At 43.1% G+C, this 13,132-nt stretch overlaps 1 protein-coding gene across 5 annotated transcripts in view; it reads right to left on the minus strand.

The window, feature by feature from the left end:
- Positions 1 to 13,132, minus strand: part of EXOC6 (exocyst complex component 6) — a 1,441,232-nt gene that overhangs the window by 227,539 nt on the left and 1,200,561 nt on the right. The window lies entirely within an intron of this gene.

The raw sequence follows: 13,132 nt of genomic DNA on the forward strand, positions 1-13,132 counted from the left end.
CCTTGTCACGCCCAGCCCTTCCGGTGTTGTTGCTGTCTGGAGAGAATGCAGAAAACTGTATGCTGTTACCCAGCCCACACATGTATTGGAGACAGGCTAAAAAGCAAAGTGGCATTAAACTGTGCATGCAGACCCTGCAGTGGCAGGCCTGAGAACGATTTGAAAATCTACTTCTGTGGGTGGTACAATTAGTGCTGAAGGCTACAAGTAGCATTTAATTTATAGACCCTCGGTATATGGTATAACATTGTACAGGGGATTTACAAGTAAATCAAATATGCCAAACTGATTTAAACTAAACAATCCATGTTTAGGGGAGAGAGCACATGCACTTTAGCACTGGTAAAGTGTCCAGAGTCCTGAAGCCAATAAAAAGAAGGTCAGAAAAATAGGAGAAGGGGCGAGGTCCAACATATACCATCAGTGAGTGTTGGTGGGTTTCGGCTAGCTCACAGTACCACATCCAAATACTAAAGCAAGCAGAGTAACAGATGCTGTTGGCAACCTCGAACATGACACTCGGATTCCCAAGGAATCCATGGAAATAGATCTAACCCTTTCGTTTGGTCACTCATGCATGCCCAAGATAAGAACAAGACAGATACAACAATGCATTTTCAAACATGTATTGAAATTATCATATTCTTGCATGGAAAGCATGAGCTAAGATTATAAGAAGATGAGACATTACAGTAATCAGCATTGTTATAATGGTAAACAATAGGAACAATTCATCCATGTTAATTGTTGCTAATGTTGACCTCCTCCTATCTGTATCTAATACTATACTAAAGAGAGCATAGCAGGAGCACCATTCTGCCAGATCAATTGGGATAGCCTAACTCCCATACCATGGTCTTAGGTCAGGAAGCCAGTCGCAGTGCACAAGCTATCTTCCTTAGCAGGATGGCGGTCGAAGTCAGCAGGGCTACATCTCACTCACAGTGTGCAGCAGTTCAGTGATTCAAAAAGGGATTCAGTAACAACTGGGAAATGTAAACAAATGGACATACATTATGTAGGAAGGTGCTTTTTTCCTGTTTTGCTGTTTTTCGACTAGTCTGACTTGGATCCTGCTAATCAGGACCCCAGTTTAGCTGCTTTCTCCCTAAATTGATTGCATGTACTTTAGGTACACTCCATATTGGATACTGGGGTACCCTTATCAGTCCCTAGTATATGGTATACTATGCACCCAGCCAGAGCATAGGTACCCCAGAGGCCTCCCAGGGGCTGCAGCATGTATTGTGCCACCCCTGAGAGACCATTCAAACTTACACCACAGGTCTGCTACTGCAGCCTGTGTAAGGTGGTGCATGCACCCCTTACTTAGATATAGGTTCACTATATCTATTCTAAATCACTGTACATATAAACCTATCAGTCACCCCTATGCAGGCCTTATCAATCCTGAAGGCAGGGTGCTGGGTTTTATGTGAGAGGGTGCACGTGCAAGAGCAGAGCCCCTCTGCAGCCTTCGGAACCTATTTTCTGGGGTTATTTCTGATGAAGCCAACCATATATATTTAAGTGCATTATAACCTTGCGGTAAATGCTAACTTTAAAACGGCTGCTTAGAAACATGTTGTGTTTGGTGTCAAACACCTTGGAATCATACTTCTCCACCAGTAACTGGCGGGGGAGGTATGATTCCACCCTTCTAGAGGGACATATGTGACACACTTGGCTACCCGGTACCAACTTTCTCGACCTGGGCATCACAAAATGGATGCTGCCAGCCACAGACACGAGTCTGCCCTCCTGTTGCTGAGCCAAGCTCGAGCAGGGGAAGGCTTGACAATAGGTCAGGAAGCCAGTCGCAGTGCACAAGCTATCTTCCTTAGCAGGATGGCGGTTGAAGTCAGCAGGGCTACATCTCACTCACAGTGTGCAGCAGTTCAGTGATCATCCCAACATACAAATGCTCCACTCAAAGAGCTTTAGCACGTAAGCTGTTTATATAATAAACCACTGTTCATATCGTTTGTGGCAGAGGCACAGAGCAGCTCATTTGGTTTGGTCTAGCTAAAATGAATGTATCTCTTAACAAGCACAGAAGAGAAAGAAAACACAATGGCATCATGTTCTTCATGTACGACCCAGGAACTAACTGTACAGACTATTGGGCGTCAGTGCCTATCAAAGATGCACATACAGCACATTCATGCATCAGTAGAAAGTGTGGCAAACGGCACCATGAGAAAGAGATGTAAACCTCTGGAATTTAATCCAAAATGGAGAATACAAGTGAGCCATGCAACAAGAGAAGCACTGTTTATTTTAGATAAGATCTTAGGAGCTCTGATTATTTAAAGAACGCCACTTCTCATAACAATCAATCAAATAATCTTTATTTTCGATCATTTAGATCATCAAAGATATAAATACATAGCAATTTTTTAAAATTTTGAAGTTTTTTCGATATTTTAAACAATGACATATAAACAATGACTTTCGAAAATTTCATAATACAAACGTTAAAAAACATGAAAGAAGATAATCCAAAATCTTATGACATTATACAACCCCCCCTCTTTTAAAAGACGAGATCGAACATACCACATGGCCATTAGATACTTTGCCACAGCAAAAACAATCGGAGGTGACAGATCAGTTTTTAGGATTCTGAACGCAGGCAGATATTTCCTAAATCCCATATTTTTAAGAATGGGTAGAAGCCAGTACTTCCTCGCTCTTTGGTAGGCTTTACAAAAGAGGACCACATGTAAGTCACTTTCCTGCGGATATGCACAGGCTGGGCATTGCTCTATTGTTGGAGGCTGGGACCAAGAGCTGGTAAAGGCCCTCAGAGGTAGAGAACCATATCTCCACTGTAGGTAGAGCTTTCTTGCCATCACAGGAGCCATGCCATCCAAAACACTTTCCATTAGGTAAGAGTCTTTCAATTGTATAAATGTATTAGTCAATGAGCCCACCCGTGTACTGTCTAGAGCGGTAGTCAGCTTTGACTGATAATAAAGTTGTGAGAGTGCCTTTCGAGGGGTTCTCCTGCTTAAGTTAACAGGGTCGGTCCATAATTCCGGTAGGCCTAAACTTTCACATAATCTCTTTATGTATCTTAACCAAGGAATGTTACTGATGTTCGGTAAAGCCAGGAACTCCTGCAGCTCACTTCTATAGTCACTAAGTTCCTGGCTGCTCCTTAGTCGTTGCCAAAAGGTTAGGGGTTTTAAACCAAGTTCCTCAGCGATTGGCCTAAGACCTAGGTCCAATCTCAGGGGAAACAATGGGGTACTCGAAGGGAGGGCCACCAGCTGCCTGAGAAATAACAAAGAACAATGAAAAAGACAAGATATATATATACACATATATAATCATTGTAGTGCCGTCTATGAATCTAATTAATGAACATTTTTTTAACAAATGTGGTTTCAGGTACAAATAAACAATTCAGCAGGCCACCATCCCTGTGAGGTTGGCCAATCTCAATGGGGTCGCAAATTGCGAGTGCCTTATAAATATTGACGAGCCTCGAATTTTGCGACCCCATTGGGATTCACTAACAGTGTCTCTGAGACTGTTGTACATTGGATTTCGCGCCTCGCAATATGTCGCAAATTGCGAGGCGCTAAATCCAATGGTCGTACATCTGGCCTCAAATCCTTATCTATGAGAGCAGATCGAATTTTTATACTTTAATCCTGCTCAATGAAGAATTAGAAATAAGTTTTAAATATGTATTTCTGCGTGCATACATTTTTAGTACAAACTATTAATAACTTGAATTATTCAGTTTGATGTAACACACAGTTGTCTGTATCTGCAGTTTGTGTTTAGTACTTTCCACAGAAACACAGACAGTCATTTGCAATAATATCAGAAAAAGGGATTCAGTAACAACTAGGAAATGTAAACAAATGGACATACATTATGTAGGAAGGTGCTTTTTTCCTGTTTTGCTGTTTTTCGACTAGTCTGACTTGGATCCTGCTAATCAGGACCCCAGTTTAGCTGCTTTCTCCCTAAATTGATTGCATGTACTTTAGGTACACTCCATATTGGATACTGGGGTACCCTTATCAGTCCCTAGTATATGGTATACTATGCACCCAGCCAGAGCATAGGTACCCCAGAGGCCTCCCAGGGGCTGCAGCATGTATTGTGCCACCCCTGAGAGACCATTCAAACTTACACCACAGGTCTGCTACTGCAGCCTGTGTAAGGTGGTGCATGCACCCCTTACTTAGATATAGGTTCACTATATCTATTCTAAATCACTGTACATATAAACCTATCAGTCACCCCTATGCAGGCCTTATCAATCCTGAAGGCAGGGTGCTGGGTTTTATGTGAGAGGGTGCACGTGCAAGAGCAGAGCCCCTCTGCAGCCTTCGGAACCTATTTTCTGGGGTTATTTCTGATGAAGCCAACCATATATATTTAAGTGCATTATAACCTTGCGGTAAATGCTAACTTTAAAACGGCTGCTTAGAAACATGTTGTGTTTGGTGTCAAACACCTTGGAATCATACTTCTCCACCAGTAACTGGCGGGGGAGGTATGATTCCACCCTTCTAGAGGGACATATGTGACACACTGGGCTACCCGGTACCAACTTTCTCGACCTGGGCATCACAAAATGGATGCTGCCAGCCACAGACACGAGTCTGCCCTCCTGTTGCTGAGCCAAGCTCGAGCAGGGGAAGGCTTGACAATAGGTTTCCTGTCACAGGGAGGTGTGACCACTTCCCAGACAGGATTTAGTGTATTGGGGCTGGGTGGGTGCACTCAGAGAGTGCTTTGATGTCTGCACAGGGGGCACATTTGGTGTCCCTGTGCATAGTCCAGCTCAAACTGGTTGCAGGAGCCATTTGCTCCTGTTCTGGCGCAAACCTGGGCAAAGGACATGGGTGTAGCCACCCCTCTGTCCTGACCCTCCCATTGGTGGGTCCCCAGAGTTTGTCCCACCCCTTCTTGGGTATAAAGTAGGAACCCCTGACTACAGGACTTTAGATTTTACCTGGACTAAACTCTGCTACAGAAACCAAATACTTCCACGATCTGCACAACGCTGGATGACTGAAGAATCTCCCTCTGCAAGGCAGGCACCTAAACGCATCTGACCGGTTTGCATCTCCCAAGCTCCTGAGGACTCCGAAGATTTCTGCAACACAGGAGGTGGGTTCCCGAGGTCTCTGAGGTTGATCTGCGCTCTCAGCAATTCTGAGGCCCTTATCCCTCGTGGGGACCGTGCAACCCAAACCCCTGTGCACTGTGTACTTTTGCAGCAGCATATGCTTTTCGGCGATCCCTGAGGCAGTGCTTTGGGCTACTTGTAGTCCTGACCTGAGCAGTAATACCACCTAAGATTTCTGGCCTACACTCTACGAGTGTTCCGTGGGCTAGTATTTTGTGATTCAGCTCAAGGTCCCTTCGCGATCCCTGGTCCCTTGGCCTATGGGTCCCTGTGAAGGTAACTTTGACTTTCCGTGGGCTTTCCTGGTTGTTCCAGATGTGCCCTGACTCTCCATAGCTTGGAGTCTCCAGGACCTTGCTGGTCCTCACCGAAGCATCTTTCCTATGACCACGTGGGTTGCAGTTGCCAAGGCTTGTTGGTGTTCAATCTGGACACCGACCCCCCCAGCATCCTTCATGGGACAGCTCACCTCCAGACTTTGGTCGTCGTCGACGTCTCCTGGTCCCCGTGGCTGCAGAGTCAACCTTCACCTCTTCTCACCTGAAACACCCGACATCGGTGGGCATTCGTCTATCGTGCCCCTGGTCACTGTGAAGTGACTCAGACTCTGTCCCCTCTGCTTTCAGGTTCTTCTCACGTCGAATCCAGGCTTGAATTCCACCGGACACTTTTCATCTTACCGGCAGCAGCACTTTTCCGTATCACGCCATTGAAAACGACCAAGGTTTCCGACATCACTTGACCCCTATGCACCCGGCTCCTCTGGGATAGGTAACACGGGTATCTCGATACTCTCAAGGGTGCTGGCCTTAGAACCGTCTATGTTTAACTGGGTTTGCTTAAAGTCCTCTCCGAAGTGTCCTTAATCTTTAAAATTCCAAACGCGACTTTCCCATAGAGTTGTACGGAGCTCGCGTATGTGTTGAGTCTCACACTGTACCCGTACTCCGTGGGTCCCCTGTGTCACTACTTTGGGTGATTCCTTGGGGTCCCAGCGATTCTACGTGCTCTAGGCACTGTGTCTGGTCAAGTGGTGGTTGTTATACCACTTTCTTAGTATATGGTTTGGTCTCCCCTTGGAGCCCACTGTGTATTGTGCTATTTACTGTTGTTCTAGTGATTTAGTATTGGGTGCTTTGTTCTATAATCTCATAAAGAGGTTAGTAGAAAGTGTTTAGTAATTAATACATATATTTTATATATCCCTTGTGTGGTTCTCCTTTCATTTGGTCATTCTGGAGGTTCTAATCTGGTAAAAAAGCTGCTTTACATTCCTTCGAGACTTAGCCTGAAGGCTGCTCTCTATAGCTACCAGTAGGATAGCTTTCAATAAAGGTTGTCTTTAACCTAATCATCAATAAGGGTCGTTTGGGCTGGTGCAAGGTGTCCACTTTAACTAGTGGACAGCATATACCAGGCCAACTTCTCACACATTATATCCCAGGCTCTGAATGTCAAAAAGAGATACCTTTAAGGGGTTTCCACCATTCTAACATAGCCCCTATTTCACTCAAATACGTGGAATCGTTTTCACAATATTTAGCCATTTTATGGTCTATTACTATGTGAGAACGGAATTCCAATATGTGGCTACATATAGAAAAAAGACTGAAGGTACAATACTGTTAAACCACACTAGCTTATAGTTTTTTGTAGTTTAAAATAAGAATGCACAATTGCAAAACACACTGCCAGAAAAACGGTCAAGTTACTAAGGGATTTAAATTCATATCTCGGAACCCTACATCTTTATCAAAGGGTGCCAATAAATGCATACCCAAAAAAGTATAGTGCAGGATTAAAATGCCTCGTTCATATAAACAAAGAGACTCAACAATGGCACTAGAAATCTTAAATACATGAGGAAAATGTGTCCGCATCTGCTGGTCGTTTAAAAACGATACGAATAGTTTTAATACATAACCAACTATTTTTTTTTTAAATCAGGTTACTACAGTCACATTCCATACTTTTAACAACTGCAACCATGATTCTTTATTAAAAATATGCACACATACATCATTACCATGCCTCTCCAGGGAGCGGAAATCTATAAAAGTCAAATACATATGTAAAAATATAAAAGATCTTGTTTAGAGAATGCCTAACACCGATCAGCACATGAAATGCTGCATATTGCTCAGTAACGCACTAGCAGGAGGGGGTGGTGTTGAAATAACTGGCTTCCATTAGCAAGCAAATCTGGGGCAGAAAGATCAAGTCTTTTTGCTCGCAGGTCAGTTACTTTTTCTTTTTAAGGGCAATCCTGCTGATTCATCTGTTAGCCACAGTGTCTCATTGTGTGCCAAATCTCAAGCCTTTCAGCTTTGATATGATTCAAGCTTTCCCTTGTACCATTCCCTACCTGTCATCAACTCCTCGGCAAGGCCCAGCAAATATCAGCAGTTTGACCCCGGGGCACAGCCAGGGTGGGCAGGTAAGACCTGACCAATAGGCCCACTTCCTTATCTTTCATATCCTACAATTCGCGAGGCAGTATCAAATTCGAACTGAAAAGCAGAGGCATGACCCCTTGTGAGAACTCTCTGAGAAAGGCTCTGTTGCTTGTCTAAGTATTCTTGAAAAGAACTGTCATCCGCCCAATTAACACAGAAATGGACGACAAAACAAAGCAGAAAGGGAAATCAGTGTGAAACCGCGACCAAAATAAAACATTATTTTTTATAAACATTAAGGGATAGTTTATTGTGACAATGTGAAAGAGGCAACCAAAGAATACATACGGACTAAAGAATGCAATAAAATAAATAAGAAGTTTTAAGTCAAAGTCCCTCCGAAATGCAAAGTAAAATGTTGCCATTATTTAGACTTGGGGCAAAACACAAAGGTTTAAACCCCTTTTGCTTTGAGAGCGAGTAAAAAAAGTAACCAAGGGTAGCATTACAACCAGCTGGTAATTTTCGCTTCCTAACTCCTTTATAAATCATGCTATTAAACAGGAACCATCTACATAGTAGGATAAGGAGAATAATAGGTTAACATATCATTGCCTCGCATTTCAGGCAATTCTAAATGAATGAGTACTGTCAATAAAAACGGAATAGTTTACTTATGCCGTGTTGATTAGTCGTATTATTTTTTATATCTTCACTAGTGATCAATATGAAAAGAAAGGGTGCGAGCACTGCACTGGTTTAAACAGAGATATGTGTGCATACTGTGCTGTTTACAACCTTAGAAGGACTGTTGAACCTTGGTGAAAGGTCAGACTTCTATATAGCACGTGGTCAAGCTCTCTTTCTCTCTCACTGGGAAGGAAAAAATATGTTTGTCCATTTCAGCTCCATAAAGAAATTTTGTTGGCAGATACAGCAAAAACCTCCTAACGTATTTACTCAAAATTTGGAATTGACTGAGAAATCACACGTTTGTTACATTGGTAAAAAAAACTAAAAAATCGGTTTATCTGTTTTTTGATAAATTAGCATTTAAAAACATGGTGTCGTGTGCACTTAAAAGGAGAAACACTTTGTGTATTGGCCATTTAAAATTGTGATTTTGAAAATCGTTATTTCTGTCAAATACACTTTGCATTTTGTGACAAATGTGATTAGATGACGAGGGGCATTAATTTTTTTTCATCCTGCACATTATGATTTTCCACAAAATTATGATTTGTAGAAAAAAAATCCACAGCAAGAGGTGGGCACAGTGAAGGGTGGCAGGGAACTCAGGGGTTTGGAAAATGGAGAAAAATATGCTGGGTATGGTAAAATGATGATTTTCATTAAAATTGCAATCATGCTACCGACATTTGTTATTTGAAACAAAAAAGACACCATTTTGTTAAAAAAGAAAATCACAAATTTCATGAAAATTACAACTTTTAAATAAAAAGGTTATAATTGAGAAAATATCCTGGTTGGATGAACAGGAAGGTGCTGGAGGTTTGGTCGAAGGTCAGGCCCTGCGGTGCCGCATGCAGTGGGAGTTGGCCACCCATGGCATGCATAGTGCCACCTGGGTACATGGGAGCTGACTGGAAGTGCCTCATAAAAAACATAGCTATTCGCTGAAAAAAGTCATTGTTAAAGGTTAGTTATGGTTTAGCAAATACAAACCTATAAAACCACTGAAATGTGCAACTTATTGCATACAACGCATACCATGCTGTCTGCCTTGATTTGCTCTCGGTAGACATATATATATATATATACACAGAAAAAGAAGCAGAGAACTCTGGGTAGTTCTCAAGTTTAGGTGGAAATCAGCTTCAGTATAGAGCACTCTCAACACCAGCGACACTCTAAATTTGCTCACCTCAAATGTCTGCTTTACTATCAAAGTCTTTAAGCATAGGATTGGCACAGTGCCATCGATGCCAAGATAGAAAGGGACAAAGTATTTTGCCATTTCTACAGCAAAGTCTTTAAGCATAGGATAAGCACAGTGCTATCCATGCTGAGCTGTAAAATGCCAAAAGCCTTTTACCACTCCAGCTCCACGATGACGGGAACTGCATTTTTCGTGCCAGTACAGGATTCTGTCTAGGAGTTTCAAGCACACTCATCAAAGCCGCCTTAGACGCTAGCTGCCGCTCACATGGACCCATGAACCAAGTACATTTAAATTGATCGTTGATATCCTCTAAATCGGATGGTGCACGAGTTTAAGTATTTTGGTATCCCAGAATCATTTTCCTTACAAAGAGATTATACAAGGATATATATTCTTTGGTTTTAAAATCAACCTACTGTCCTGAAGATGGTCTGACGGTCTCATCGCCAACACAGACCGAAACGTTGACTGCAACGTCCATTTCTTTACGCATTTGTTGACTTAAAGGAATTGCTGTTTGATTTATCATATCATTTTCCTTAGTTAATCTTAGGAATGGAGAGTTTCATCGTTTCTTTGCAGGTTAACTTGTGATACCTCTTGAACTATGTTTGGTTGATTCTAATGTTATTTCCCCTGTTCTTATTTGTGAATATATTAAATATATGTTCTTTTGAAGAAAAGTCTGCCCCGTGCTATTCAAGCTATGCTTTGTGGACAACTGTGTGTCTTAAAATTTAATTTCTTTTTCAATGTTTGATTGATCATTAGTTCATCACTAATCAGGGTTGAACATAAAAGTAATTTTCTAGAAATAACCTTTAAAGTAAGCTTTAAAACAAAATCCCTTGAAGGCAACCCTTCATTTATTTTTTACCACTCCAGGCACAGTATTACAGGTTTGGATTGTTAAAATACCATCCAAGCCAACCTAAAATGAATAACAGCAACCCCGGACACGTGTTTTGCTCTCATTAGTGCTCTTCAGAGAAGTATAGCTTTGTCCAGACATAAGGGAGCTCAACCCCATCAGCTCAGCCCTTACACACTATCTCAACTCTTCCATCCCCACTGCTACCTTTCTGAACTCCTGGAAACACACCACCATCCTACTCTTCTCAAGAAACCGTCAGTGGACCCTCATGGCTTTAGCCAATTACAGGGGAATCTCCCTCTTCTCATACCTGGCCAAAGTCCTACAAAAACGAATCAAAGCCCGGCTAAATGACTACCTCAATGTGACCCATATTCCTAGACCCTTCCAGTCTGAATTCAGACCCAATCACAATACAGAGACAGCCCTCATAGCTGCCACAGATGACATCCACCTCATCATGGACAAAGGGAATACAGCAATACTCATCCTTCTGGACCTTTTGGCAGCATTCAACACCGTATCACACTCCATCCTCATCCAATGTCTACAAGAGGCTGGAATTCGAGGCTTGACACTATGATGGATCAGCTCCTTCGTCTTGGAGCGCACCTAAATTGTCAGCCTGGTCCCATGCTCGTCTGATGATTTCAACCTGATCTAGAGAGTCCCACAATGTTCCTCTCTGAGCCCCACACTCTTCAACATCTACATGTCCCCCACTGCTAGCATCACCCACTTCAACGGATTCAGCATCATGACCTATGCGGACAACTCTCAGCTCATCCTCTCTCTATCAGAGGACACCACAACCCAAGCCAACTTCATCGGATGCAATCCCTAGGTAATGGACTGGGTGAAAATAACTGCCTCAAGCTCTACAATGACGGAACAAAGCTGCTCTCTTCAGAAAAGAGGTCTCTTTCTGGTCCCCGGGTTGGTGGCCCAACAAGCTAGGTCTGACTCCTTGCCAATCCTGCGCACCCAGAAACCTAAGTATTGTGATCAACATGAGTATCACCATGGCGAATAAAGGCAACACAGTTGTTTCCACCTGCCTCCATGCCCTCAAATTACTCAAAAAAATCTTCAAATGGATCCCTCTGGACAGCTGGAGAACCGGCATGCAAGCCCCTGTCATCAGCAGGTTCGACTCCGGGAACACCCTCCACATTGGAATCACGCCCAAACTCATCAAAAGGCTCCAAGTTGTACAGAACACAGTGCAAGTCTTAAACTCAAAGACCCACACTGCACACATATAGCCAAACACCTTAAAAACCTCCACAGGCTTCCAATCCTCATACAGGCCTTTTAAATTCTTCACACACACCTACAAAGCAGTACACAACCAAGGCCCAGCATACCATAACAACTGCATCCTTTTTTACACCCTGGCATGATGAACAAGGTACTTTCCTCTGGTGATACTCTTTCTTACCAAAGATAGATAACTTGTTCTTCTGAGGGACTGTAGATTCTTCACATTTTGAATAGATATCAAAGCAGTACTTCCCCGAAGGTGAGCATGTAAACTGGATTAAACCAGAAAGTCCTGCAGGACCGAGTAGGCAAAACACCCTTCTCTTCAGACCAGACTGTCCAGACTGTAGTGCTCTGTGAAAGTGTGGAGCGACATCCTCGTAACAGCCTGGCAACTGTCCAGAAGAGGCACGCCACATACCAATTCAGTGGTATCAGAGATGGCTCTGGTGGAGTGAGGCCAAAAGCCTTTGGGGGGTTACTTTTTAGCCAGTGGATACCAAGTTTTAATTCTAAGAAGAATCCGTTGAGAAATGACCTTTTCTGCACTGCTCTGCCCTTCTTCACTCCAACAAATCTAGAAAGGAGCTGATCACTCACATGATGTTCCCTGGTATGATCAATGTAGAAGGTGAGAGCTCTTTAGGGATCCTCTTTAAGGGGTGGGTAGAGGGAAGCATTCTGGAAGGGTGATGTTTTGCCCAGCAAAAAAGGAGTTACCCCCTTCACGAGGAAGAAGGCTTGGGTGCTCAACACCAGCTTGTATGGAAAGATTGTCATGCATGGCGGGTTGACAAATAGGACTTGTAGTTCACTCACAAGCTTCGTCGATGTTATGGCGATGAGGAAAACTGTTTTTAGATTGAGGACCCACAATGGACAGCTGTGCAGTGGTTTAAAAGAGGTACACATTAAGAAAGTTAGAACTAGTTTCAAATTCCACTGGGGCATGATGAAGGGTGTGAGCTTAAACAAATGTTGCAGTTCTTTAAAATAATGCATCACAACAGGTGATTTAAAGAGCATTGGTCTGGCAACCGCAAGAAAGCCAAAAGAGCCTGCAAATAACTTTTAACCGTGCCAAAGAAGGTCCTCAAGACAACACAAAGAGCAACACTTCAGATATTTGTGCTTGAAGTGGGTCAATCTGCCAAATACTGCACCAAACTACAAACTTGCCCCAACAGCAGGTGTATACTGATTTTGTGAAGGGATGCCTGGCTGCCAGAATGACAACTTATTCAGGATCAACCGCTCAACTTCTACGTATGGAGATGAAGAATGAGTAGGCACCTGTGCAGGACCCTGCTCTGCTGCTGCGAAAGTAGATTGTCTCAAAGCAGCAGCCTGGTAGGAGGACAACTGTTCACTCCCAGGAGTTCCCAGTACTACACTCTCTTTGCCCAATCTGGTGCCACTAGGGTGACTTGGGCCCGGTCGTTCCTGATCTTCTTCAGAACTCAGGGCATAAGATGTAGTGGCAAAAGGCTTTCTGGGGTCCCAAGTTCATTTCTAAGTGGAATGCATTCAGAGAGAGA

The sequence above is a fragment of the Triturus cristatus genome, chromosome 1_2 (genome assembly GCF_964204655.1).
Source record: "Triturus cristatus chromosome 1_2, aTriCri1.1, whole genome shotgun sequence".
Taxonomy (NCBI): domain Eukaryota; kingdom Metazoa; phylum Chordata; class Amphibia; order Caudata; family Salamandridae; genus Triturus; species Triturus cristatus.